The 23899-nt window shown below is 46.6% G+C and overlaps 1 protein-coding gene across 7 annotated transcripts in view; it reads right to left on the bottom strand.

The window, feature by feature from the left end:
* TRAF3 (TNF receptor associated factor 3) overlaps nucleotides 1-23006 on the bottom strand; it is a 119314-nt gene extending 96308 nt beyond the window's left edge. For 2 of the 7 annotated variants that reach the window (XM_045448314.1, XM_045448320.1), the window contains exon 1: nucleotides 22738-23004. The gene's annotated coding sequence lies outside the window, so the exon portion shown is untranslated. Of the gene's footprint in view, nucleotides 1-8317; nucleotides 8680-13879; nucleotides 15150-22048; nucleotides 22212-22737 lie in introns of those variants that run through there. The other 5 variants (XM_045448316.1, XM_045448315.1, XM_045448318.1 and 2 more) reach the window with 5 other exon arrangements.
* Between the last annotated feature and the right edge of the window lie 893 nt (nucleotides 23007-23899).

Here is a 23899-nt window from a genome sequence, read left to right as displayed (position 1 = left end):
TCGCGGTCCGTGAGTTCGAGCCCCACGTTGGGCTCTGGGCTGACGGCTCAGAGCCTGGAGTCTGTTTCCGATTCTGTGTCTCCCTCTCTCTCTGCCCCTCCCCCGTTCATGCTCTGTCTCTCTCTGTCCCAAAATTAAATAAACGTTGAAAAAAAAAAATTTTTAATGTTTATTTATTTTGAGAGAGAGAGCCAGCAGGAGAGGAGCAGAGAGAGAGGGAGGAGGAGGATCCCAAGGAGTTAAAGACAAGTCTGGGGAACCTGGGAACCACAGCTGGAAAATTCTTTTATTTTTCTAATGGTACCTTCTCAAAAATTCCCATCCTGCCAACCAGTTTCAATGTAAATTGTGATATCTCACGAAGGGTTTATTGAAACGGACTGATGGACATTTGGGCTTCTGTCCAAGGCACTCTGACCTCCCAGTTCCCTCTGCTGACTTTAATACATACTTCCAGTAGAACCTCACTGTGTTAAAAAGATTTTTTTTTACTCCTTAAGATCTCATTTAATGACTAAAGATTGAATTTTTATAGAAAGTATCTCACCTTGCAAAAATATTAAATCTGAATAGTCACACATCCCCTAGAAATCAAGAAAAAAACACCTCTGAACATCTACACCAGGTCTCACAACCTTAGCACTACTGACGATTTAGGCCAGATAATTCCATCACGGGGGGGATGTCCTGGACATTGTAGGACATTTACAGCATCCTGGCCTGCACTCACTAGATATCAGTAGCATTCCCCACCCGCCTACCCCTCAGCAAGTTTCTGGGCATTGCCAAATGTCCCCTAGGAGACAAAATTGCCCCCCCCCCCATTGAGAACCATTGTCCCAGAGACCACGTGGTCTTTTCCTATTATTAATGCAATCAAGGAAATGGATCAAATTCTAAAAATACTCACTTAAAAATAACTGGCCCAAATTACATCCTATAGTGAAACCGAAAGCAAAACAGGTACTTACACAGGCGCACAAACCATCCTGGTAGGGTTCTGAACCATGACATCAAGAAATGCGAACATTTCCTCTGGAGAGAGTCTAGGTCTAAACGTGAGAATCTCTCGAAGGACTGCCTCACACCCCAGATGAGGGAACTCATTACCAAGCCTCTCCATTTCTACAGGATGAATGGAGATCCTGCGGGTAAAAATGCCTGCACTGACCAAAGCCCTTTAGGACACACACAAAAACACGGCCTTGTAGAGTTGTTCTTACGTGTGGAAGACTGGGTCGAACCACAAAAGTGGCTGAATGCACGCAGCTCCCTGGTACCTCCTCAGGTCTCCCTGCTCATCGGCCGGGGTAGAGGCCAACGGAAACCTTGGGCAGTTATGGCTTCAGGCCCCAAAACATCCTTGAGGAGGGCTTGTCCGTTGTCTGGGGGCTACTTGTCCCACCAAAGGAGCTTCAGGCACCACAGAATTCATGGACTAAGAGCAGCTACAGTCTCATGTGGGCATTCTCTTCCACCTATCACTGTTTTTATGCACATTGCTCTCAACAAAAATGTTAGTAAGTGTTACACGCTTGAAATCGCTGGAGACATTTGTAGTATCAGATTTCCATATCAGTTTACCGCAGAGCTTTTGAGGTCGTACCTTTTTCCTACCCATCTCAGAACACTCACACGCAGGGTGCGCATCCAGTGAGTCTCTCGGCCTTCCAAACGCCCCGGATAGGACTGGTGATGATGGAATCCAGAGCAAAATTTTTGATAGTAAGATCAAAACTAGTTGCCAATTACCTAAATTATCTAAACCAAAAGGCACCAAATATACATGTGGAGCAAATACACCCTTAAGGGCCAAAAACAAAAAACAAAAAAACCTGAGGACGAGTAATTAAGGGATTAAAGGTGTGTCAATTTCAACAACAGATTCTGCTCTGCCCACGGAAGGTCGGAATCTCTTCTTGTGCTTCTCAGAGGGCAGTGGCATGCAAGGGAGCCATGAGAATAAGTGGCACATTTCCTTGTCCTGGAGGGTGAACTTTGATAGATTTTTAGAGGTTTGTAACATTAGAACAATCTATATAACATAATGTAAAATTCATGCTAACTTCTGATAAAACAGATCACAAAAACCCTGTGTTCAGAACAGGCTGCTTCAGGGGCGCTTGGGTGGCTCAGCAGGTAAAGCACCCACCTCTTGATTTCCACTCAGGTCATGTCGCAGTTTGTGGGATCAAGCCCCGCGATGGGCTCTGACAGCACAGAGCCCTCTTGGGATTCTCTCTCTCTCTACCCCTACTTGCTCATGCTCTCTCTCAAAATAAATAAACTTAAAAAGAAAGAAAAAAGAAAAAAGAGCAGGCTGCCTCAGAATGCTGCACTTGTGAGTCACATGTCCACTCTTCTGTCACTGGGGGCCTCGCGGTGGGAAGCTTGGGACCGCTGATGATTGTCATCCACTACTGAGCACCGAAACCAGCCCAATTATTTCCCTAACCCAGCTCCGTCATGGATCAAAGGAATCCTGAAGAATATCAGAGAAACCAAGATTCTAAGTCTCCACAGTGAAAAATAAGTCAAGGAGGAGGGGGGAGCTGTTCATAAAAGTACACAAGTAAACATGTCTCCAAATTTTTAGCCAAATTTTAAAGCCAACTTTATAGAGTTACCTACTCCAAATCAAGAATTATATCTGTGCATGTTTCTGTGGCACACACAGCAGTCATCAGACACTTAGAAACGTCAACAGAGAGGCTGAGAGAGACCAGAGACTGCCCAGAACCACAATGCTGTGAGAGAGCCCGAGCTACAGGGTCCATACCCTCAACCACCACACCACACTGCCCCCAGGACCACCCTCTCCCCGCACCAGGCTGCACTGGAGGGTGAAAAGTTGAGCACTAACATTCCAAGAGCCCATCATTCTAAATTTTTTATCTTTATTTTAGAGAGATCAAGCAGGGGACAGAGGCAGAGGGAGAGAGAATCTCAAGCAGGCTCCACGCTCAAAACAGAGCCCAATGTGGGCTCAATCCCATGCCCCTGGAACCTGAGTGGAAATCAAGAGTCTGACGCTCACCCGACGGAGTCACTCGGGCGCCCTGCAGGAGCCTAACATTATCAGCATAAAGGTCCTTCATACCCACAAGAACCCCACGTCCTCGGGGCACCTGGTGGCTCAGTGGGTTGGCCTCCCAACTCTTGATCTTGGCTCAGGTCATGATCTCACAGTTTGTGGGTTCGAGCCCCACGCCGGGCTCTGTGCTGACAGCTCAGAGCCTGCTTGGGATTCTCTCTCTCTCTCCTTTCTCAAAATAAATAAATAGACTTAAACAACAAAAAAGCCAGAATCCCACCGTCTCTATAAAAGCTTGCCAGGGGGTCAGGCCAGGCCTCTTGGCTTGAAATGTTATTAAATAGGTTCTTTTAAAAAACCTTCCACATTTTCTCTTTCTAGGACTAATTTCTAAGCTCTTGGTCAGCAGGGACCATGTCATATGCACACTGCCACTACCGTGACGTCCAGCCCAGATACATGCACAGAGTGGATGATGGATACTTACCTGCAGATTCAATTTACTTCTGATTTATGGAAAATACTGGATTATTGGAAGAATAAAGTCTGGTATGCCAAATATAAAGGTGCTGGGAAAACAAAGGAACCAGATGGGGAGTATAAACACACAAATGGAGGCATTACAAGGGAATTAATAGCTGCATTTGCTGGATGTCTGCTAACTGCCAGGAGTTTTACATACACCCTGATCTGTTAATATGGTATGTGCTGACTCCCTAGAACTACCTATCGGCTGAATCTCCTCAGCTCCATAATCTCTTAATCCAAAACCAAAGCCAGATGTGTTCAGAATGTAGAGTTTTGAGGGTTTTAGGAAGGAAATGCTGTGTATGTATATCACGTACTACTCATGCTCCCAGTGAAGTCAGGAACAGCACCCATAAGAAAACACATCCATCAAGAGTCTGCAGTGAAATGCAGGAATATTCACACTAAGTGGGGCAGAGAGTACGCGTAGCATCACATCAGCGCGGCTCAGGTTTTGGCACCGAATGTATGACGAGCCCACTCCATTTCAGAGGCGCCCTCTGGGGCTTCCCAGTCGTGGCTGGGAGCTGGGTGCCTGCATTACTGTCCTCATTTCATGTGCAGGGACCCGAGGCTCAGGAAGGTCAACAAACTTGCTCAAGTTCACGCAAGCCGAGGAGAGGCAGGCTTTGGAACCTTGCTTCTCTGGCCCGAAGCCTGCATGGGGCTTCACGCACGTGCACAAGCCCATCCCGAAACCCTGAAAAGGCTACTAGGGTGCAGACTGGGAAGCAGCAGGCCTGAGGGAGGGTCTGTGATCCTGCATTTCCGAGGCACGTGTAAAGGTGCCGCTGATGGAGTCGTCCTCTGTGGAAGAAGTGAGCTGCTTCCACTAAACCCCAGGCTCTCAGCCCTGGCTGACACTGGGTGTCAGCATCCCCTCGGGACTCTACAAAGATAACCATTAAATCTGATTTCTGGGGTCTTAACTGGCTGAAATCATCTGAAGTTGGGTCTCCAGCTTCTGTGCTTCTCTCTAATAATTGTAATGTGCAGCCGGGATTCAGAACCACTGACATGAAAGCATTAAGAGAAAAGAAATCAACGCTAAAGCAAGACCCGTGAGAAGGCAGCCCGCAAGCCCTGTCAGGAGCTGCAGCGCAGTCCCCGTGCTCCGCCAGGGGGTCTGGGAGGCTTCCGCCAGTGACCAGGAACTGAGACTAAATGCCTTAGGGATGGAGTATCCCAGCCATCTCTGGCTCTGTGGGCATCCCCCTTCCCCACGAAACCACTGAAACCCGAGACTCACCACACCAAAGGCCAAGTCCTACCGGACGGCCACGCACCAGCACGAAACAAGGAGGTGCCACTGCCTGCCAGCTGACAGAAACAAATACTTACTAGAAGACTATGTGAAAAGAACTTCTAACTTTTGTGCCATGGCTACACGACGGTATGAACTGATGAACTGAGTGGAATCTGCACACATCCATCAAGCTGTGGATTTTAAGTTATGCTCACTGAATCCTCAGATCGAAAGGGACGTTAGAGGTCAAGCAGCCTGCTCTTCCCACAGATGTCTGCCGGCCTCCACTGAACACGCCCATCAAGAAGGACCAGGAACAGGGGTGCCTGGGTGGCTCAGTCAGTTAAGTATCTGACTTCGGCTCAGGTCATGATCTCATGGTTCGTGAGTTCAAGCTTCACACGGGGCTCTGTGCTGACAGCTCAGAGCCTGGAGCCTGCTTCCGATTCTGTGTGTCCCTCTCTCTCTGTCCCTCCCCCCACTCACACTGTGCCTCTCCCTCTCAAAAATGAATAAACATTAAAAAAAAAAAAAAAAAAGGAGGACCAGGAACAGGCCTTCCACAATGCAAATGTGCCCCCTAATGCCACCTGAACTCAAATTCTGCTTCCAAAATTCTAAGTCAGCCACCATCTTCCACTGCCACTATAGGGCCATTTCTGGTACGACACGAATGTGTTCCAGCCAGCAACACCCCATCAGTTCTCTGGAGAGGCTAGTTTGGTAAAATCCCTCATGAAAACTGAACAAGAGTCCTATTCCAACTGGAGCATTAGCTTGCCGACTTACTCACTCATCCTGTAACCTGCACATACACGCATCCCCCCACCCCCGCTTTGGGTTCTATTGCTTTGCAGGCCATACAGGGATCCTCGGGACTGCCACCACCTAGATTTCAATAGACCAGAGAGTAGTTGCCTGGAGCCTTGGGACCACAACCCCAAACCGAGAAGGAGCCGACCTTCACTGCCAAGGATCCAGAAAGCAGGGAATCAAACCAAAGAGGATTATTCTCAAGCCTTAAGATCTAACGGAATTTGCCTTGCTAAGTTGTGGAAGTGCTTTGGACCTGCCATCCGGTCCTTCTTTCCTAGTTCTCGCTTTTGGAGCAGGAACAGCTATCCTGTGCCTGCCCCCACCATTGTACTTTGGAAGTGGTTTCACAGGTTCACAGCTGAACAGGAATTTTGTCTCAAGGTGAATCATACCTCGAGTCTCACCCACATTTGATTTAGATGACATCTAGGTAAAACTTTGGACTTTAGAGGTTATAACTGGGACTAACAGACTTTTGGGCTGTTGAGATGGAATGCGTATATTCTGCATGTTAGAAGGACATGAATTTGAGGGGTGGGGGGCAAAATACTACATATGGTCTGAATTATGCCCCCTCAAAATTCATATGGCAGAACTCTAACCCCTACTATGGTGGCATCTGGAGATGGGCCTATGGGAGGTAATTACGGGCTCTAATAAGAAGAGACAGTAGAGGGGCGTCTGAGTGGCTCAGTTGGTTAAGCATCCGACTTCAGCTCAGGTCATGATCCCGCGGTTATGGAGTTCAAACCCCTCATCGGGCTCTGTGCTGACAGCTCAGAGCCTGGAGCCTGCTTCCGATTCTGGGTCTTCCTCTCTCTACCCCTCCCGTGCTCTCTCTCTCTCTCAAGTATAAATAAATAAACACTAGAAGAGACAGAAGAGAGCATGCTTCCTGTCACCCTCTCCCCACCATGTGAGGACACAGTCAAATGGCAACCATCTGCAAGCCAGAAGAGAGCCCTCACCGGAAACTGAACTGGCCTGCACCTCATCTTGGGCTTTGAGCCTCCAGAACTCTGAGAGATAAATTCCTTTGTACCAGCCTGTGGTACTTTGTTATGACAGCCTGAGCTGGTTAATACATGCCTCTTTCATAAAGTATAATGTTCTAGATTGAAACGCACAGTCTGAATTTTTTGAGAACACAGAGAATGTCTCACTTAGTATCATGCACGCATATCTACCTAGCATGACTGGCATCCATGAAATCTCTATAAAAGTTTGCGGCACTAAACTGACTTTGGTCAGTGTTCATTTATATGTTGCTCTTCCTTATACGTATACTTAACAAAAACGTGCAGAAAAATACCGACCACCTAAATACCCGCTGAAACAGTCAATGTCTGATGGACATATCCTCTATCTTCTCTTTTCCAGGTTGAAAACTGCAAGTTCCTTTAACCTTAAATACCATCTTTTGTGTTTCTGGTGAATTTTTTAAAGCTGATTATTTTACCTTCACAACAGCCATGACACCATTATCCCTATCTGCCATGAAAGGAGATAGGGGTTTCAAAGGTTGAACTTGCTCAGGGTCTCAAAGGCTGGTGGGGCCTAGCCTGCAGGCCCCCGACTCCTACGTAAATCTCTTCCCTCCACCGCAGGGAGGCCACCAGCTCTACCCAAACTTTCCAGCCCCTGGCTGCCAACAAGTACTCTTCCTGCCTTCTCCCATTCTATGTAATTTAGAAACTTTCACATTTGTAGTGTTACACTTAGAAGAACAGAATGTCAAAGTTTTAAGAGACTTTTACTATATGCAGAATTGGGACCTCTATGAAGAGGCCTCACAGACAACTGTTTCAGGTGAAATATATAAGTGACTAAAACCTGATGCAGTTCCCAAGAACCGTAAGACAAAAAGCGAGGGTAACTATCTTAATTCACCTTAACACAAAGAAATGCCTCGTTTACATGAACCAGGACAGGGGAGCCAGACAACATGAACAACTGTGTGAAATGCCGCTGTCCTGTCCCCATCCTCCCTGTCTCGGTTTCCACCCTCCCCCGTCCTCTAGTTTCATTACCCTTCTTCAGCCCCTATGCTGGTCACCCCCAGGCCACAGTCACCACATATGGTGTAGAGAATCCTGGAGGTAATGGTGAATGAAAAAGGTAAAGCAGCAACCCCAAAGATTTGCAGAGAGTAATCATTCTTTCCTTGATGATATGCCAGAAGTCAGCACACTTACAGAGTTCATAAAAAGAACAGAATGAGGAATGGGCGTGCCCGCGCGTGTGTGTGTGTGTGTATAAAACTTGACTGCTGTAGGGAGGGAGACAAAACATAAGAGACTGTTAAATATGGAGAGCAAACAGAGGGTTACTGGAGGGGTTGTGGGAGGGGGGATGGGCTAAATGGGTAAGGGGCAGGAAGGAATCTACTCCTGAAATCGTTGTACTATATGCTAATTAATTTGGATATAAATTTTTAAAAAATAAATTAAAAAAAAATTTGACCGCTGTAAAAGTGCTCAGACCATCTAGACCACAGGCTCTTGACCTCAGGCATGACAGAAGGGGACTCAGGAACTCCCAGGACTCCCTGAAATTTCACGCACCTGTCACTCCTGTGTATCACCCATAAAGATGCTGACTCTCTTCATTCATGCCTACTTTGGACAGGAGGTCAGATGCCCAGCAGTGACGGGTGTTGAGGAACAAAGGCGCAGTAAGCTTGGGAAGCTCACCTGGAAGCCGGCCTCCTGGCCAGGGGTACTGGAATCACAACCCTGTAGCAGGCGGGGCTCTGGGGGCTCTGGGAGCTCCGGTGCGGGTGCGGGTGCAGGCAGAGGGCGCGTGGGGGAACACGACACGACTCGCACAGCTCCTCCCTCTCCACCCTCATCAGCCCCCATACAGAGGCAGATTTCTTGTTTCATTATTTAAATTCACTCTCACTCTTCTATGACCTCATCACATTTGCTTGCTCAAATAGTGTTGCAACAATCAGCTGAGAAAGGCTGAGAAAGCACAGTTTACAGAAAATGAGATTTCAATGTTACAACTAACGCATACACACCTCCTCACATGCTGTCAAATTATCCCACACTTTTCTACATAAACAGCCGTAACTTAATTCTAATAAGTCTCTAGGGGTTTTACTAGAATGATCTAGGGTGAACAACAGGAAATTTAGGATATGTAGGCTTACTAATATTTTCTCAATGAAGCTTTTTTTAAGAACAGAGAGAGATATGGGGCACCTGGGTGGCTCAGTCAGTTGAGCATCTGATTTTGGCTCAGGTCATGATCTCGCGGTTCGTGAGTTTGAGCCCCGTGTTGGGCTCTGTGCTGACAGCTCAGAGCCTGAAGCTGCTTCAGATTCTGTCTCTCCCTCTCTCTCTCTGCCCCTCCCCCACTTATGCTCTATCTCTCTCTGTCTCTCACAACTAAACGTTAAAATATTAAAAAAAAAAAAAAAGAACCGAGAGAGATATAAGCTTAAACTCCATAATACTCTTCAAAATGAAAGTGAATTTTCTAGTAATTTTTAAGACGAATGAATAGGAAGGGAAAATATATAGACCCAAAGTTGTACTTGAAAAACTGACAGATGATCAAGGATTCCTGCTGATTAAGTAAATAAAACATACTTTTTAAATGTTTGTGTGTGTGGTTATTTTTTAATTTATTTGAGAGAGGGTGAGTGTGAGTGTGGGAGGGACAAAGAGAAAGAGGGAGAGAGAGAATTCCAAGCAGGCTCCACGCTATCAGCTTAGAGCCCAACGTGGGGCTCAAACCCACGAACCATGAGATCATGAGCTGAGGTGAAGTCACGAGTTGGACACTTAACCAACTGAGCCACCCAGGTGCTCCAAACATATATTTTACTACATTTTATGAATTACCATTTTATGAATGGGTGTATTTCAAAATTTTATTCATGAATTCTTGGTTCAGAAGACAGAATGCATTTTCTCACAGAAAACAGGTAACACAGCAGTTGGGGTTTCCATTTTAGCCCACAAAAGCCTGTCTTATGAAGCATCCACAACATACACTGTTGATAGCACTGGAATCAAACCACAACATGTGCAGTGGGTTAAAGATGGCCACAAACAGACACTCCTTTCAACAAGAGATAAGCAATGTGTCTCTTCTCCCTAAACCTGGGAGTACCTCGCAGGTTCTTCGATCAACAGAACATAGTAGGAATAACACTAACACTAATCTGTCAGCCTCTGCTTCCTCTCCTAAAAAACTCATTGTAGGAATCCTAGGCTGTCATGTAAGAAATCCGACCACCCTAGCAGAGAGGCCATCTGCAGAGGCCCTGACAGTACGTGGAAAGGAAGAACCACTAAAAGCTGGCCTTCCAACCATCCAGTCATGGGAGCATAGCCATGCTGGACCTCCACACCAGACGCCAGATAAACACCAGTGAGTGACCTTGGCTAATGCCACACAGAGCAGAAGAATCACCCAGCTGAACCCTGCCTGATCAACCCACGGAACCATAAGATCTAATAACAGATTACTGCTGGTTTAGGTCACTAATACTTAGGGCAGTTTGTTATTCAACTATCATTATCTGGAACAATCTGTGGCTTTTTCACAAAGCGACAGGCACATCTCTCTCTTGTCCTGGCATCAGGAATAGTGTCCCCTCCTTCATTCTCCACTGGTAGACACAGAGTTATGGTGGTAGTATCAGCCAGGATTTTCCCAGTGATAAGCTATGATGGGCAGCCTTGTATTGTGGAGGTATGTGGCATGATCATCGTCATCCTGTCTGCCTGAAAACTCTCCTAAATTTTTCTATACATGGAAGAGAGGACAGGTTTCAAAATTCTGAAGAAGCCTGATGTCCAGTCAAAATGCAGTTGGTAACCTGATACAAAAGCCAGACAAAGATACCACAAAAAAACTAAAAACCCATATCCCTTATGAATATAGATGTAAAAACCTCAACAAAATAGGAGCAAATCACATATAACAAGACATTAAGATGATTATACACTGGGACAAAGTGAGATTTATCCCAGGAAAGCAAAGGTAGTTCAACATGCAGAAATCTATTAACGTAAAACACCACACTCAGAATAAAGAGGGAAAAAACCCACATGATCCTACCAATAGAAACATAGAAAGCATCTGACAAAATTCAGCATCCTTTCATGATGAAATGCTCAGCCAACTATGAATTGAAGAGAATGTCCTTAAAATGAAAAGGGCATTTCTTTAAAACAAAAACAAAAACAAAATAAAACCCACACCTAACTTCATAATCGATGGTGAAAGATTGTATGTAAACTTTCCCCTAATACCAGGAACGAGATAAGGGTGTCTGCTTTCACTACTGTTATTCAACACTCTAGTAAAAGTGCTAGCCAGAGCAATTAGGCAAGGAAAAGGAAATAAAAGGATAAAAGGAAAGAAAAAGATAAACGATATTTGTACATGACATGATTCTATATATAGAAAATCTATATACATAGAAAACCCCCCTGGGGTACCTGAGTGGCTTGGTTAAGTGTCCGACTCCTGGTTTCGGCTCAGGTCATGATCTCACAGTTCTTGGGTTCCAGCCCCGCATCGGGCTCTGCACTGACAGCACACAGCCTGCTTGGGATTCACTGTCTCTGTCTGTCTGTCTGTCTGTCTCTCTCTCTGTCCCTCCCCTGCTTGCTCATTCTCTCTCTCTCACAATAAACAAACATTAAAAACACTTTAAAAAAAATCCCCAAAACTACTAGAAAAATAATAACCAAATTCAGCAAAGTCTGGGTATATGGTCACCACACGAAAATCGATTGTGTTTTTATACACTAGCAATGAAAAATCTTAAAATTAAGGAAACAATTCTGTGTACAATAACACCCAAAAGAACAAAATACCTGGGAATAAATTTAACCAAGGAGGTAGATTTATACATTGACACTACAAAATCTTGCTAAAAGAAATTAAAGATGTAAATAAGTAGAAAGACACCCACAGTCATGGATTCGAACACTTAGCAGTGTTACAATGGCAACTCCCCAAAACAGAGTCAATGCAATCCCTATCAAAATTCCAACGACCTCTTTTTGCAGCGAGAGAAAAACTGATTCCCAAATTAACATGAAGCTGCAAGGGGTCTCAAGTAGCTAAAGCAATAATGAAAAAGAAAAAGAAAATTGAAAGACTCATACTTCTCTTACTACTTCAAAACTTTCTACAAAGCTACAGTATTCAGAACAGTGTGCCACTGGCAAAAGGAAAGACATACAGACTGATAAAACAGAACTGAGAGTTGAAAAATAGATTCAAACATCTATGGCCAGCTGATTTCCAACAAAGGTACCAAGACCATCTAATGAGGAAAGAACAGTCTCTTCAACAAATGGTGCTGAGACAAGTGTATAACCACATACAAAAGAATGAAGTGGGACTCCCACTTCACTTCATATACAAATATTAACTCAAAATGGATGGATTAAAGACCTAAATGTAAGAGTCAAAACTATATAACATAGGGGTAAATCCTCATGACCTCAGATTTGTCCATGGATTCTCATATTTGATACCAAAAGCACAAGCAACAGAAAGAAAAGAAATGGATCAACTGGAATTAACAAAAGTAAGAATTTCTGTGCACCAAAGGACCTTATTAAGAATCTGAAAAAAAGACCTACAGAATGGGAGGAAATATTTGTCAACCACATATTTACTAAGGGTTTAATATTCAAAATACATAAAGAACTCCTGGGGCACCTGTGCAGCTCAGTTGGTTGAGCATCCGGCTCTTGATCTCCACTCAGGTCATGATCTTGTGATCTATGAGATCAAGCCCCATGTCCAGCTCTGTGCTAACGGTGCAGCGCCTGCCTGGGATTCTCTCTCACCCCACCCCTCCCCCACTCACTCACTCACTCACTCACTCACACACACATACACACACACTCTCTCTCTCTCTCAAAAATGAAACAGATTAAGTATATATGTATGTGTGTGTATGTGTACATATATATATATATATACGTACACATGTGTATACATATGTACGTATGTGTGTATATGTATATATATATACACAAACATACACGTGTGTGTGTGTGTGTATATATATATATATATATATATATATATACACACACATATATATAACTCTTACAATTCAACAACAAAAAGATAAACAACCCAATTAAAACATGAGCAAAGGGCTTAAGTGCACATCACTCCAAAAAAGATATAAATTAAAAGATGTTCAGTATCACTGAAGATACTACTTTATATCCACTAGACTAGCTTAGATAGATAAATGTTGCAATGATGTACAGAAATTGGAACCCTAGGACATCTGTGGTGGGAATAAGTTAAACACAGAATTATTACCATATGACCTAGCGATTCCATTCCTAGGTATTTCACCCAAGAGAAATGAAAACACATGTCTACACAGAAACTTACACAAATTATTCATCATAGCCAAAAGAGGAAAACAATCCAAATGTCCATCGGTGGATGAATGGATAACTAACTTGTGATATATACACAGGATGGAATATTATTCAGCCATAAAAAGGAACAAAACACTTATACATGCTATAATTTAGATACACCTCAAAAACCAAGTGAAAGAAGCTAGACATTAAAGGTCACCTGTTGTATGACTCCTTTTATATGAAATGGCTAGAACAGGCAAATCCATAGAGACAGGAAGCAGATGAGAGGTTACCAGGGGTTGGGAGGAAGACAGAATAAGGAATGATCACTTAATGCATAAGGTTTTTTTATGGGATGCTGAAAAAGGTTTGAAATTAGAGAGAGCTGGTGGTTGCACAACATTGTGAATATGCTAAATACCACGGAAATGTACACTCTAAAACGGTTAATTGTATGTTAATGTGAATTTTGCCTCAATAAAAGAAAATGTGGTTAGGCTACAGTGTACTGATTCATCCATACAAATACCTGAGTACCTACCACACTACAGGCACTCTCCTAGTACACGGGTTAAGATGATGAACAAAACTTTTCTGTTACAAATTTAAAAAGCAAGGTAAGAGACTAGAGAGTGAGTGTGGACTATTTTAATTGGGGTGTTCAGGGAAGACCTCCTGAAAGAAGTGACATTTGAACAGAGATGAGAACGAACTGAAGAACATTATTCTGCTAAATAACAGACAAAATAATCTTCTGAAATTAAAACATAAATTTTAATTTATCAAAAATCATCACAGGCAAAAAATTCCTTTTCTACAAATCATTTTACTCTTCATTACGAGTAATTTCTTTATGGTCCAGTAACACACTGCTTCTACACTTACCTGCAGGGTAGTCTCCCAGGGCCAAGCCACACTCCCAAGACAGCCTGTCATTCCCCTTGCTAACAAGGCAGGTTTTCCCTTTAGGAAATCACTCAGGAAAGGAAAGAGGGAAAGGAATTAGCACTTATGATATGCTGGGTTCTCACATTCACTCACATTCTCACTTCTATTCCTCACAATTACCTTTCCATGGCTGAGAAAAATTAAGGTTCACAAAGGATAAGTAAGCTAAACGAAGGACCAGAATTCAAATCAGGCCTGATTTCAGACCCATACTCCTCCCACACATAAATGTCTCATTGTTACTGAGCGCATCTTAGGCCACACCGAAAATATGATGAAGTGACCCTGTCCTTGAGAAGCTTGTCATCTCAACACTAGAGACACATCCAAGATGCACCAGAACATCCCTCAACCTGAAGAAGGCAGAACAGGCTCCAGGAACATGAGGCCCCTGCTATCCAATACCATGGCATGCACCCAAGAAGTCTAACTCATGTTAAGAACTAAGGAATCTACCCTGTATCACTCCAGGAACCTGACCCTGTGGCCTTGGGGCCTAGATGTGTGCCAGTATTCACAACCCTTCCTGGAGCAGGTACAGATAGATGTCCATGAAACAAGCCTCCCCCCCTCAACCCAGCCATCACTGACCCTTCCCAGTTCTGTGTTCAAAACTTTACAGTGGCTCTAGCAGAAGAGCCACTTAAAATCTTCTCCAAAAGAGTCAACAACATCATTTCCTCGCTAATTGTGGAGAAGGCTTCTTTGCCTTTAACTTATATTCCCGTAAGTAATCCGTCGTCATAATTAAATTCCAGATGAATGGGTAGAAATTTGACTGTGCTGGACTGCAAGCGTTATGCTCTCTACAGAGTGACCAGGCACCGGGGACTTGTTCACCACTAACAAGCTAATGCTTGTAAAACCTTATAAAAACATAATGACTAAACACTATCATTATTACTTGACTATCCGTTTAAATGTAAATTAAGAGAGGGAAAGGGGAAAGAAAACACATTAGTAAATCAGGTTTGGGACTGCTACTCAGCAAGATGTAAGCAACATCTGAACCACAGGGGTAAAGAACATCTTAACTGAATTTGTTAAAGGATACTGAATGTAATGTTGCTGCTATAAGAAAATAACTCAAAACAGAAAGAAGAAATGGAGGGAATACCAGCTAGAAAAATGAGTCAATGAAGGCAAAACAGATGTTAGAAGGAAAGGCTACAAGAAAAACATATGCTGGAAAAATACATAATTTATTTAAAAAGTACTATTTAGGGGCGCCTGGGTGGCGCAGTCGGTTAAGCGTCCGACTTCAGCCAGGTCACGATCTCGCGGTCCGTGAGTTCGAGCCCCGCGTCAGGCTCTGGGCTGACAGCTCAGAGCCTGGAGCCTGTTTCTGATTCTGTGTCTCCCTCTCTCTCTGCCCCTCCCCCGTTCATGCTCTGTCTCTCTCTGTCCCAAAAAAATAAATAAATAAACGCTGAAAAAAAAATTTTTTTTAAAGTACTATTTACCAGCAAAACTAAAACGTTAAAATCTGAAAGCAAGACTAAAAAGTCTAGAATGTGAACAAAATCCAAAACAGGACTGTAACTCAGCTTAAACTGACCACGCGGCACAGTAATGAAAACAGGAACTCTGGAGTCCAACAGGCCTATCGCTCTTCACTGTTCTCATCTGTAAAATGGGAATAACTCTTACTCCAAGTTAGGCTGGCACAGAGGTGACACCCAAAGGCAGCCAGTGCCCTGTTCCCGATCACTCTCCCCAACACAGCCACAGGGAGCGCCTTCAGACTCTGACACGCAACTCTGCCAGCCACTGCCTCCCTTTCTCTTCTGCGAGCTTGCTGATGGTCGTCCTCCCTGGGAAACACCTCCTAACCCCACAGTCCAAGTGACACGGCATCCCCCCCCCCCCCCACTCTCTCAGCACCTCCGTTCTACCCGCACAGGGCCTACCCAGTGGCTTTTCCGGCTCACCATCTTCCATAAGCTCCTCGAGGATGGTGATCAGACAGCAGTTTACTTGACTACTCAGCTTTGACAGCTAGCACAGCTCCTGAGTAGGCTCTCAAAAATGTGTGCTGATCAAATAAGTCTCAATTATCCCAAGTCAGAATAGAGACCAAGCAGCTTCCCTGGGGGAAAATCTTGAAAAGTACAACATATAAGGAAAAAATCTGTACTCTGGGTGAATAGTCCATGCTTTGCCATTATCCAACTTGGGACAGTTATTCAGCCAAACATTCCGAGCCTCTCATATAAAAAAAGAGAGAATTCAACTAGAAAGTCTCCGTGGTCCCTACCACAGGCAAGGGCATATTATGTCTACATTCTAAGACTTGAACATTCTTACTCTACTACATCTTGATTCTCTATGTTAACATCGTAGAATGCTTTATTGTCCATTTCACTCCTAACAAGCACGTGATGTGCATGGTGCTTTCTGCCTCATTTTGCAGATGGGGAAAGCAATTCAGACAGAACCAATAGCCTGACCAAGTAGAGAGAGCAGGACTGGCATTCAGATATTTAAAGCTGGTGCCTTCCATCATCTGCACCCTCCTCAAGCTGGGGAATGGACAGCTCCAGGGACACATGGTAGAATGCCAAGGGAGCCCTCAGGGGTCCTAGGGAAGCCAAGGACAAACAAAATGCATCTTTTGGAGAATTAACTGTACTCAAAAATGTGGGAGACAAAGTGTGTTTATATTTCAAAAAAAATCAGACATATTACTGAGTACAATGTGAAATTTGTATTAAAACTTAAGATAAAGGGGCGCCTTGCTGGCTCAGTTGTAAAGCATGTGACTCTAGATCTCAGGATTGTGAGTTCAAGCCCCATGTTAGGTGTAGAAATTACTTAAGAAATAAAAAATAGGGGCGTCTGGGTGGCTCAGTCAGTTAAGCGTCCAACTCTTGGTTTTGGCTCAGGATCATGGGTTCGAGCCCCACATCAGGCTCTGCGCTGGGTGTGGAGCCTGCTTGGGATTCTCTCTCCCTCTCTCTCTGCTCCTCCCCTGTCCATGCTGTCTCTCTCTCTCTCTCTCTCTCTCTCTCTCTCCCTCTCTCTCTCTCTCAAAATAAGTAAAATAAACTTTAAAAAATAAAAAAAGCAAAAATAAATAATAAATCTTTTTTAGAATTTTTAAATAAAACTTACCGGGCCTTAGAGACTTGCAACATACTACACTAAAGCCATGCCATGCCCTTTCCCACACAGAAAAGCCATCTGAAACCAGAACACTTAATTTACCCTATAATAACATCTCAAACATCAGGCTATATTAATCCAAAAAGGATAGAATTTAATTTCTAGAATAAAGTTGTGACTTCGGGGCATTACTGGGCAGGGAAGGACAAGAACTAGTTGCCCTGTTCTTCCTTTCTAAGTCATTAAAAGCACCCAAGAAAGGTACCGTGTCAAAGGAAGTCTCCCGTCATACAAGCCTCTTAATGCCGTAAAACAGGGAGAAGACGGGGGTGGGCGCAGGGGCACAGCCAAGGGAGGCAGCTACAAGGCACACCGGACTGCAAGTCTATCAGCGAAACCATGTGGAATTGTGTGGGCCTCTGGGGTGGCTCTCCTCTCTCCCAAACTTGCAGTTCTGGACATGAACACTGACAGGAGAGGTCTAATGGGAACCTCATTACCTACAGTGTATGCAGGCCTCCTACTGGGCATTAACCTTCCAGAGTACAAAGCTGGTCTCTGGAAACCTTCACTACAATTCTCATGACTCCTGGAGACTCAGGTTTTACCACTCTGGTACTACTAGTGTCCTGAAAACTTTATTATTCCACTTGGTTAATTGATTTAGCTTTTCTCTCCACTCAAAGAAACCAAGTTTCCAATAAACATGCTTTGGGGTTTTGCCATAGAATCAGTGTTTAAATTGGAAAGAAAATCAGAATATCAGAACAGCATGCCTGATATCTTTCTTGGTAGAATGGCCTTATAAAAAGTTACCCAATAACCTGCATTAAAAAATATATACGGGGTGTCTGGGTGGCTCAGTCGGTTGAGCATCGGACTCCCGATTTCGGCTCGGGTCGTGATCTCACAGCATATGAGATCAAACCCCGCACTGGGCTCTGCATTGACAGCGCGGAGCCTGCTGGGGTTCTCTCCCCCACCCCCTCTGCCCCTTCCCACTCGCTTTCTCTCTCTCCCTCAAAATAAATAAGCATAAAAAAAAAAGCCTTTAAAAAAGATACATGTATAAGGGCACCTGGGTAGCTCAGTCAGTTGAGTGTCCAACTTTGGTGCAGGTCATGATCTCATGGTTCATGAGTTCAAGCCCCACACTGGGGGCTCGCTGCTGTCAGCGCAGAGTCCGCTTCAGATCCTCTGTCCCTCTCTCTGCCCCTCCCCCACCAAAAATAATTAATAAATTAATTAAATTTATAATAAATTTAATAAATTAAAAAATAAATTAAAAACATTAGAAAAAAATATATATATACACACACAGAGTTAAAACCTGCATGCAGCAAGCCCTGGAAAAATGTAAATCATGAAATGAAATTATAGGACCCAATTTTTTATTTCTTGAGAATTAAAAAGATTTAGGTCATTTCAGCACAGATGACAGAGCAGTAGGTTGGGGGAGGCGGTCCTGAGGGAGGTGCTTTTTAACATTTCCACCCCTCCCCTCACCACCACTTCTTGAGCCTTTCTACCTACAGGGAGAAACAGTAGAGACAGCAAAGTGCTGCCACTCACCGCTCCGTTCCCCAGTGCAGACCAGGCCCTTGCAGTGTAGAACGCCGGTTCCCCGGGGTCACAAAGGGCCTGGTAAGAGCGGGAGGACAACACTGGAAACACTACAATTGGAACCCCGCAGACCAGTGGCACCGCCAGCACTGTATCTACTGGAGGACGGCAAATTGTCAGATCTCCTCTTACCGAAACACAGCAGGGTATGGAGAAATCCCCTTCCTGCCATCCTCAGGGCCCTGCAAGAGGCCCAGAGACCTCGCTCATGCTGGGACTCAACACCCACCTCCCAGAAGCCTTCCCGGACTACACCCCCCCCCCCCCCAACTACCCACAGCCGGCCAAGAGCTTCCCCTTTCCCGGATTTCCACCATACTCTCAGTCTTCCACACAATTCACTAACTCATTTTATGACTACTTGGTTTTATGACTACTTAGGTGGGTCTTGGCTCTCCAGCCGAGCGCCTGCTCCCTGAGGGCAGGGTGGTAAAATTCCACCTTTCCACGCCCTTCCTGCCACAAGCTTCAGTCCAGGTGCTGTGGTGGTCCCATACCCTTGGTTTCTGGCATCTCCCTTCCCCGTGCACAGGGGCAGACTTCTGCAGCCCAGGCTCTTCAAGGCGGGTGCCGAATCTCACTCATCCTAGCTCTGTAACAAGAACATTACGGGAGCTCAAGGCACATTAACTGAACATTAGGTTAGATGAGAAAAAGATTCCCAACTCCCAGTTAATGATCCACTTATCTCAAGGAATACAGAATTCAGCAAGAGATTCCCACCTCATTTTTAGAGTTGTGAGAAACCAACAATCACCTACGTTTTCAATATCTCACTACCCGCCAGCCTCAGCCCAAGGTGTCTGCACAGGGAGGAAAAAAAAAAATCCCATCCAAAAAAATTTTTACTGCTTAATGATAAAAAAAAAAAAAAAAACAAACAAAAAACACCTCACCTCCTCCTTCCTAGGTTGGTTAGCCCCCCCCCCAATCATCTACAATACTGTTGTGCAAAAAAACAATTTAAAAAAAAAAAAGCTCCTTAAAATGAGAAAGGCGTTTTGTATTTTTTAGTTAATAATGAATGATGGGTATCACACAAGCACATGTAGTTTTCTGACATTTTTCCTTTCTTTTTTTTTTTAATGCTTATTTATTTGAGACAGAGAGAGATAGAGTATAAGCAGTGGATGGGGCCAAGAGAGAGGGAGACACAGAATCCCAGGCAGGCTTCAGGCTCTGAGCTGTCAGCACAGAGCTCAACACCGGGCTTAAACTTGTGAACCGCGAGATCATGACCTGAGCTGAAGTCGGACACTTAACCGACTGAGCGAGCCACCCAGGCGCCCCTGACATTTTTCCTTTATGTTTAAAACTACACTTTCTTCTATTTCTTTTAGCTCCTTTGGACCCAAAGCCTCCTGCTGTGATGCAAGTGGCACCCACCCCCATTCACCTCTCTACTGCCCTCCTGCCCCGGGGCATCTGGCCTCTCCCTGTGGTTGCACTCCTCCCACTCAGAATAAGCCTAAGCATCACCTCCACGGTTAGGCCTCAACTGCCTCTCTCTGGTCACCTTCCAGGTCCACTGGCCTCACTTCACTTCCTTCCTTCCCACTCTACAGCTCTCTTCCCAGTTTGTCTCTGCAGGTGAAGTCAACATGATGATTCTCCCTCCATTCCCCCCAAATAGTGTTTCTTCCTCTATGAACACTCGTGAAGAAGCACACGAGGGGTCCAGATTCTATGGAATCAACACAGGAGGCCTTGGTCACAAGACGTCTCCTCTACCAAGTTAAGAGTTCTTAAACTGACCCGTGCAAGGAAACTCAGCTATTGCATCATACTTGATAGTTAAGATCACTTGCTGTTTGGAGAGTCCTGCTATATGGAGATGAGAAAATAGAGATGGGCAAATTTAACGCAATTTCCTTTGTTTGCTTGAGCCAGCTTAGACTTGCAACACCACGGTGACTGTTTTATCTTTCTGAAAGTGCAGCTTTAACATCATAGAGAAGGACTTTAAGAGAGTGATAAATCATTCTCCTCCTCCGTTCATTAGCACAGCTATCCTGACAGTACCCCAGAAAGGCCTCTCTCAGGTTTGCACAGTGAAAAAATAAAGGGATTTTAGCCAGGGTGTTTACAGAATCAAAATCCCAAACACAGGGGAAAACAGCAAGCAGCAGCCCAGATGTTTCAGTGGAACGAAGGACTTTCTTCAAGGCACCAACAAGAGTAAGAATATTTTGACGGTATTAACAGAAGCAACTGACCATGCTATTGCCTGTTTCCAGAGGAATGTCTTTACACCCTTCTCACTGAGTGAGGCCATCTTATTAAATCCAAAATGCATGGATAGAATCCAAGCAAAATAACTGGTCGTCTTTCCCCTCACAGAAAAATTCACATGAATGTCTTTAAAAAAAAAAAAAAAAAAAAAAAAAAGCTGGAATTCTCCCTGCCAGTTCTCTCCGCTTTCCTGGCTTCTGCATTGTGACAGCTGGAACAGATGGCGTCTGGGTGAGACACCTTAACGTCTTAAACCTCATGCGTGATAAGGGCCCATTTGAACCAGTGATGCTAGAGTCCCAGGTCTGTCAGGGTTTGTCATGAGCCCCTACTCACAGGGATTTCCAATCTTGTCTGCTATTTTCTGATTTTCCTACTAACAAGGCTTATCTTGCTTGGCCAAAGAATTCTTCGTCTATAGACTAATTCTAAATAATACAGTCACAACAGAGTAAAAAAAAGCAAATATCCCCTTGCGCTTGAAAAACGACTGGCTATGCACTATTTTGCCAGACATCCTACACATGATGCAGTCTTTTTAACAGGCCATTTTCAAAGATGTGAAAGACACGCGCAGATTTTAGCACCGACCGATGGTCCGCCTGGTCATTTCTTTCAATAAGAATTTTAGAGCCATATAGAAGGTTACAGAAAACGTTTCCAAACGCTTCACCAGTGTGCATTCACGACAAATGCCAGGGGAAAAAAAAAAAAATTATGGCTCCTCCTCTGTTGTATGCTGTGAATGTAAATTAAGAAGCGGTAAGGTAACGCTCAACACAGCCTTTATGACTCCACAAAAATAAATGAACACACACACACACACACACACACACACACGCTCACACACCCCCATCTCCTTCTGAAATCTGATTCAGAGCTTCATAGGAAAAACGTGAAATAAAACTGTTTTCTTCAACGGAGCATTAGCTGAAGGGTTGTTAAATTTCAAAGCACGTCCACGACAGTTCATCCATTTCCCTTTTGTTTACAGGTTTGCAAATTAAGGGTAAAGAACATTCCACACAGAATTCTCTCTACAGGTCTCAATATTAAATAGATGTCCCCAAATGGGGTGACGGCGTGAAAACGTGGCAAAGCGTACGTGAGCGATAGCCTGGCGCCTCGAGATGAAATTTTAAATACCGTGGCAGGCATCCTTTCCATTTTTTGCACCTCTGGGAGCCCGGTCTGACCTTTACTATGAATCAAAGGTGGAATGTGTGCATTTTGCCCCGAACTGGATCCCAGTACCGCCTGCCTTCGAGGCCACTGCAGCTCCCCGATTATGAATCAGTCAGAGGTTCATCTGCAGAGGAATGACTCAGTATAAACTTTTAAATAAGGGCTTCAGAAGCCCCCCCACCCCCGGCCGGCAGCCCGGGGGGCGGGGGGACCCCTCGGTGGATGCAGACCCGCAGCCGGCGCGCCCCCCCCCCCTCCGCCCCCGCCGCCAGAACACACGGCCTCGCGGGGGATGCCGGCTGTCCCCACCCCGCGGGGCTCGCGTCCCCGGGAGGCCTCGGCACCCCGTTTCCTGAAAAGCTGCGGGCACCCCGGCCCGCGGGCCCCGGGCCCGGCCTCGAGGACAAAGTTTTCCGAAGTTGAGGCGCTCGGGGGGCGGGCGGGCCCGGGCGGGGGCGGGGGCGAGGCGGCGCCGCACCGGGCACTCGCCGCCGGGCGCCGGGCCTGCTTCGCCCCGGCCCCGCTCCGGCCCCGGGCCCGCCGCCGCCGCCGCCGCCCGCCGAGGACGCGGGAAGGGGCCGCCGGGGATGGAGCTTCCCGCCCGCCCGCCCGCCTGCCGCCAGCCACCCGCCGCCGTCGCCACCCCTTACCCCGCGGTCCGCCCCGCTCGGCCGGCTCAGGGGCGCCGGGCTCGTCCTCCGCCGCGGTCCGCAGCGTCCTGCTCCCCGGGCAGCCCCATGTCGGGGGGCGGGGAAGGGCCGGCGGCCGCCGCCGCCGCCGCCGCCGGCTGGAAAGTCCCTGCTGGGCTGCAACCCCGGCTCGCGCACGCGGCGGCCGCGCCGCGCCGCGCTCCCTCGCGCCCTCACGCACCCTCTCGCAGCACTTCCTCTCGCGCGCTGGAAATCCCCGCCGGCCGCCGGAGCGCGCCCCGGCGCGCGCCCGCCCCGCCCCCGCCGCCCGCGCGCGCGTGGGAGCGCAGGAGCCCGCGAGCGCCGCCGGCCCCACGCGCCCGCGGCCCGCGCGCCCCCGCTCCTCCCCCCGCGCGCGCCCGCGACCCGTTGCTAAGGCCCGCCCGCCCCGCGCCCGCCCGCCGGCCTTAGCAACGGCGCCGCGGCGCGAGCCGGGGCGGCCCCCGATGCCCCCCGCGGCTGCCGCCGAGCCGCCCGCCCCCTCGCTCCGCGCGGCCCCCGCCCCCCCGGCAGCCGCGCGCGCCCCCGCCGGCTCCCCCTCCCCTTTCCGGGTCAAGAAGCCACGCAGCCGCGTGTGGGCCCCAGAGGTGCAGGTTGTGTCGCTGCCAGGAGCGATGGCGTCACCCGGTTCACCCGCGCAGCCACGCTCGCGGACACTGCACCGCCGCTGGGGCACACTCGGTCTCACACTCACCCGCACACTTGCCCACACGGGCTCACAGACCTGCATTCCTAAGCGCGGCCCCACTCATTCACACATGCTCGCCGCACACACGTTCACGGCCACGCGCGCACACACCTGGGCACTGGCACCCTCCCGTGCCCTCGCGCCACACACTCCTTCCCATACTAGCCGACACTCATGCTCCCGCACAGCCATGCACACGCACACACACTCCTCTAGACACACGCGCAGGTGGGTGGGGCTGAAGGTGACTCAAGCCATCTGGGCCCCTGCTTTTTTCCCTTGAGAGCTTGAGAGCGGGATGTCTACGCATTTGTTTGGTTGGAGTTTCCTTTCCTTCCTCCCTGGGCTCCTCCCACACCCAGGAAGCTGCCTCTCAGTCAACTGTGAACAGGGTGGCCAGTTGGCCGCGAGTGCCCAGAGTTCTCGTGGCCTGCG

Source organism: Leopardus geoffroyi, chromosome B3, assembly GCF_018350155.1.
Source record: "Leopardus geoffroyi isolate Oge1 chromosome B3, O.geoffroyi_Oge1_pat1.0, whole genome shotgun sequence".
NCBI lineage: Eukaryota > Metazoa > Chordata > Mammalia > Carnivora > Felidae > Leopardus > Leopardus geoffroyi.
Note: the sequence above shows the minus strand (reverse complement) of the source record. Positions and strands in the feature narration are given on the sequence as shown.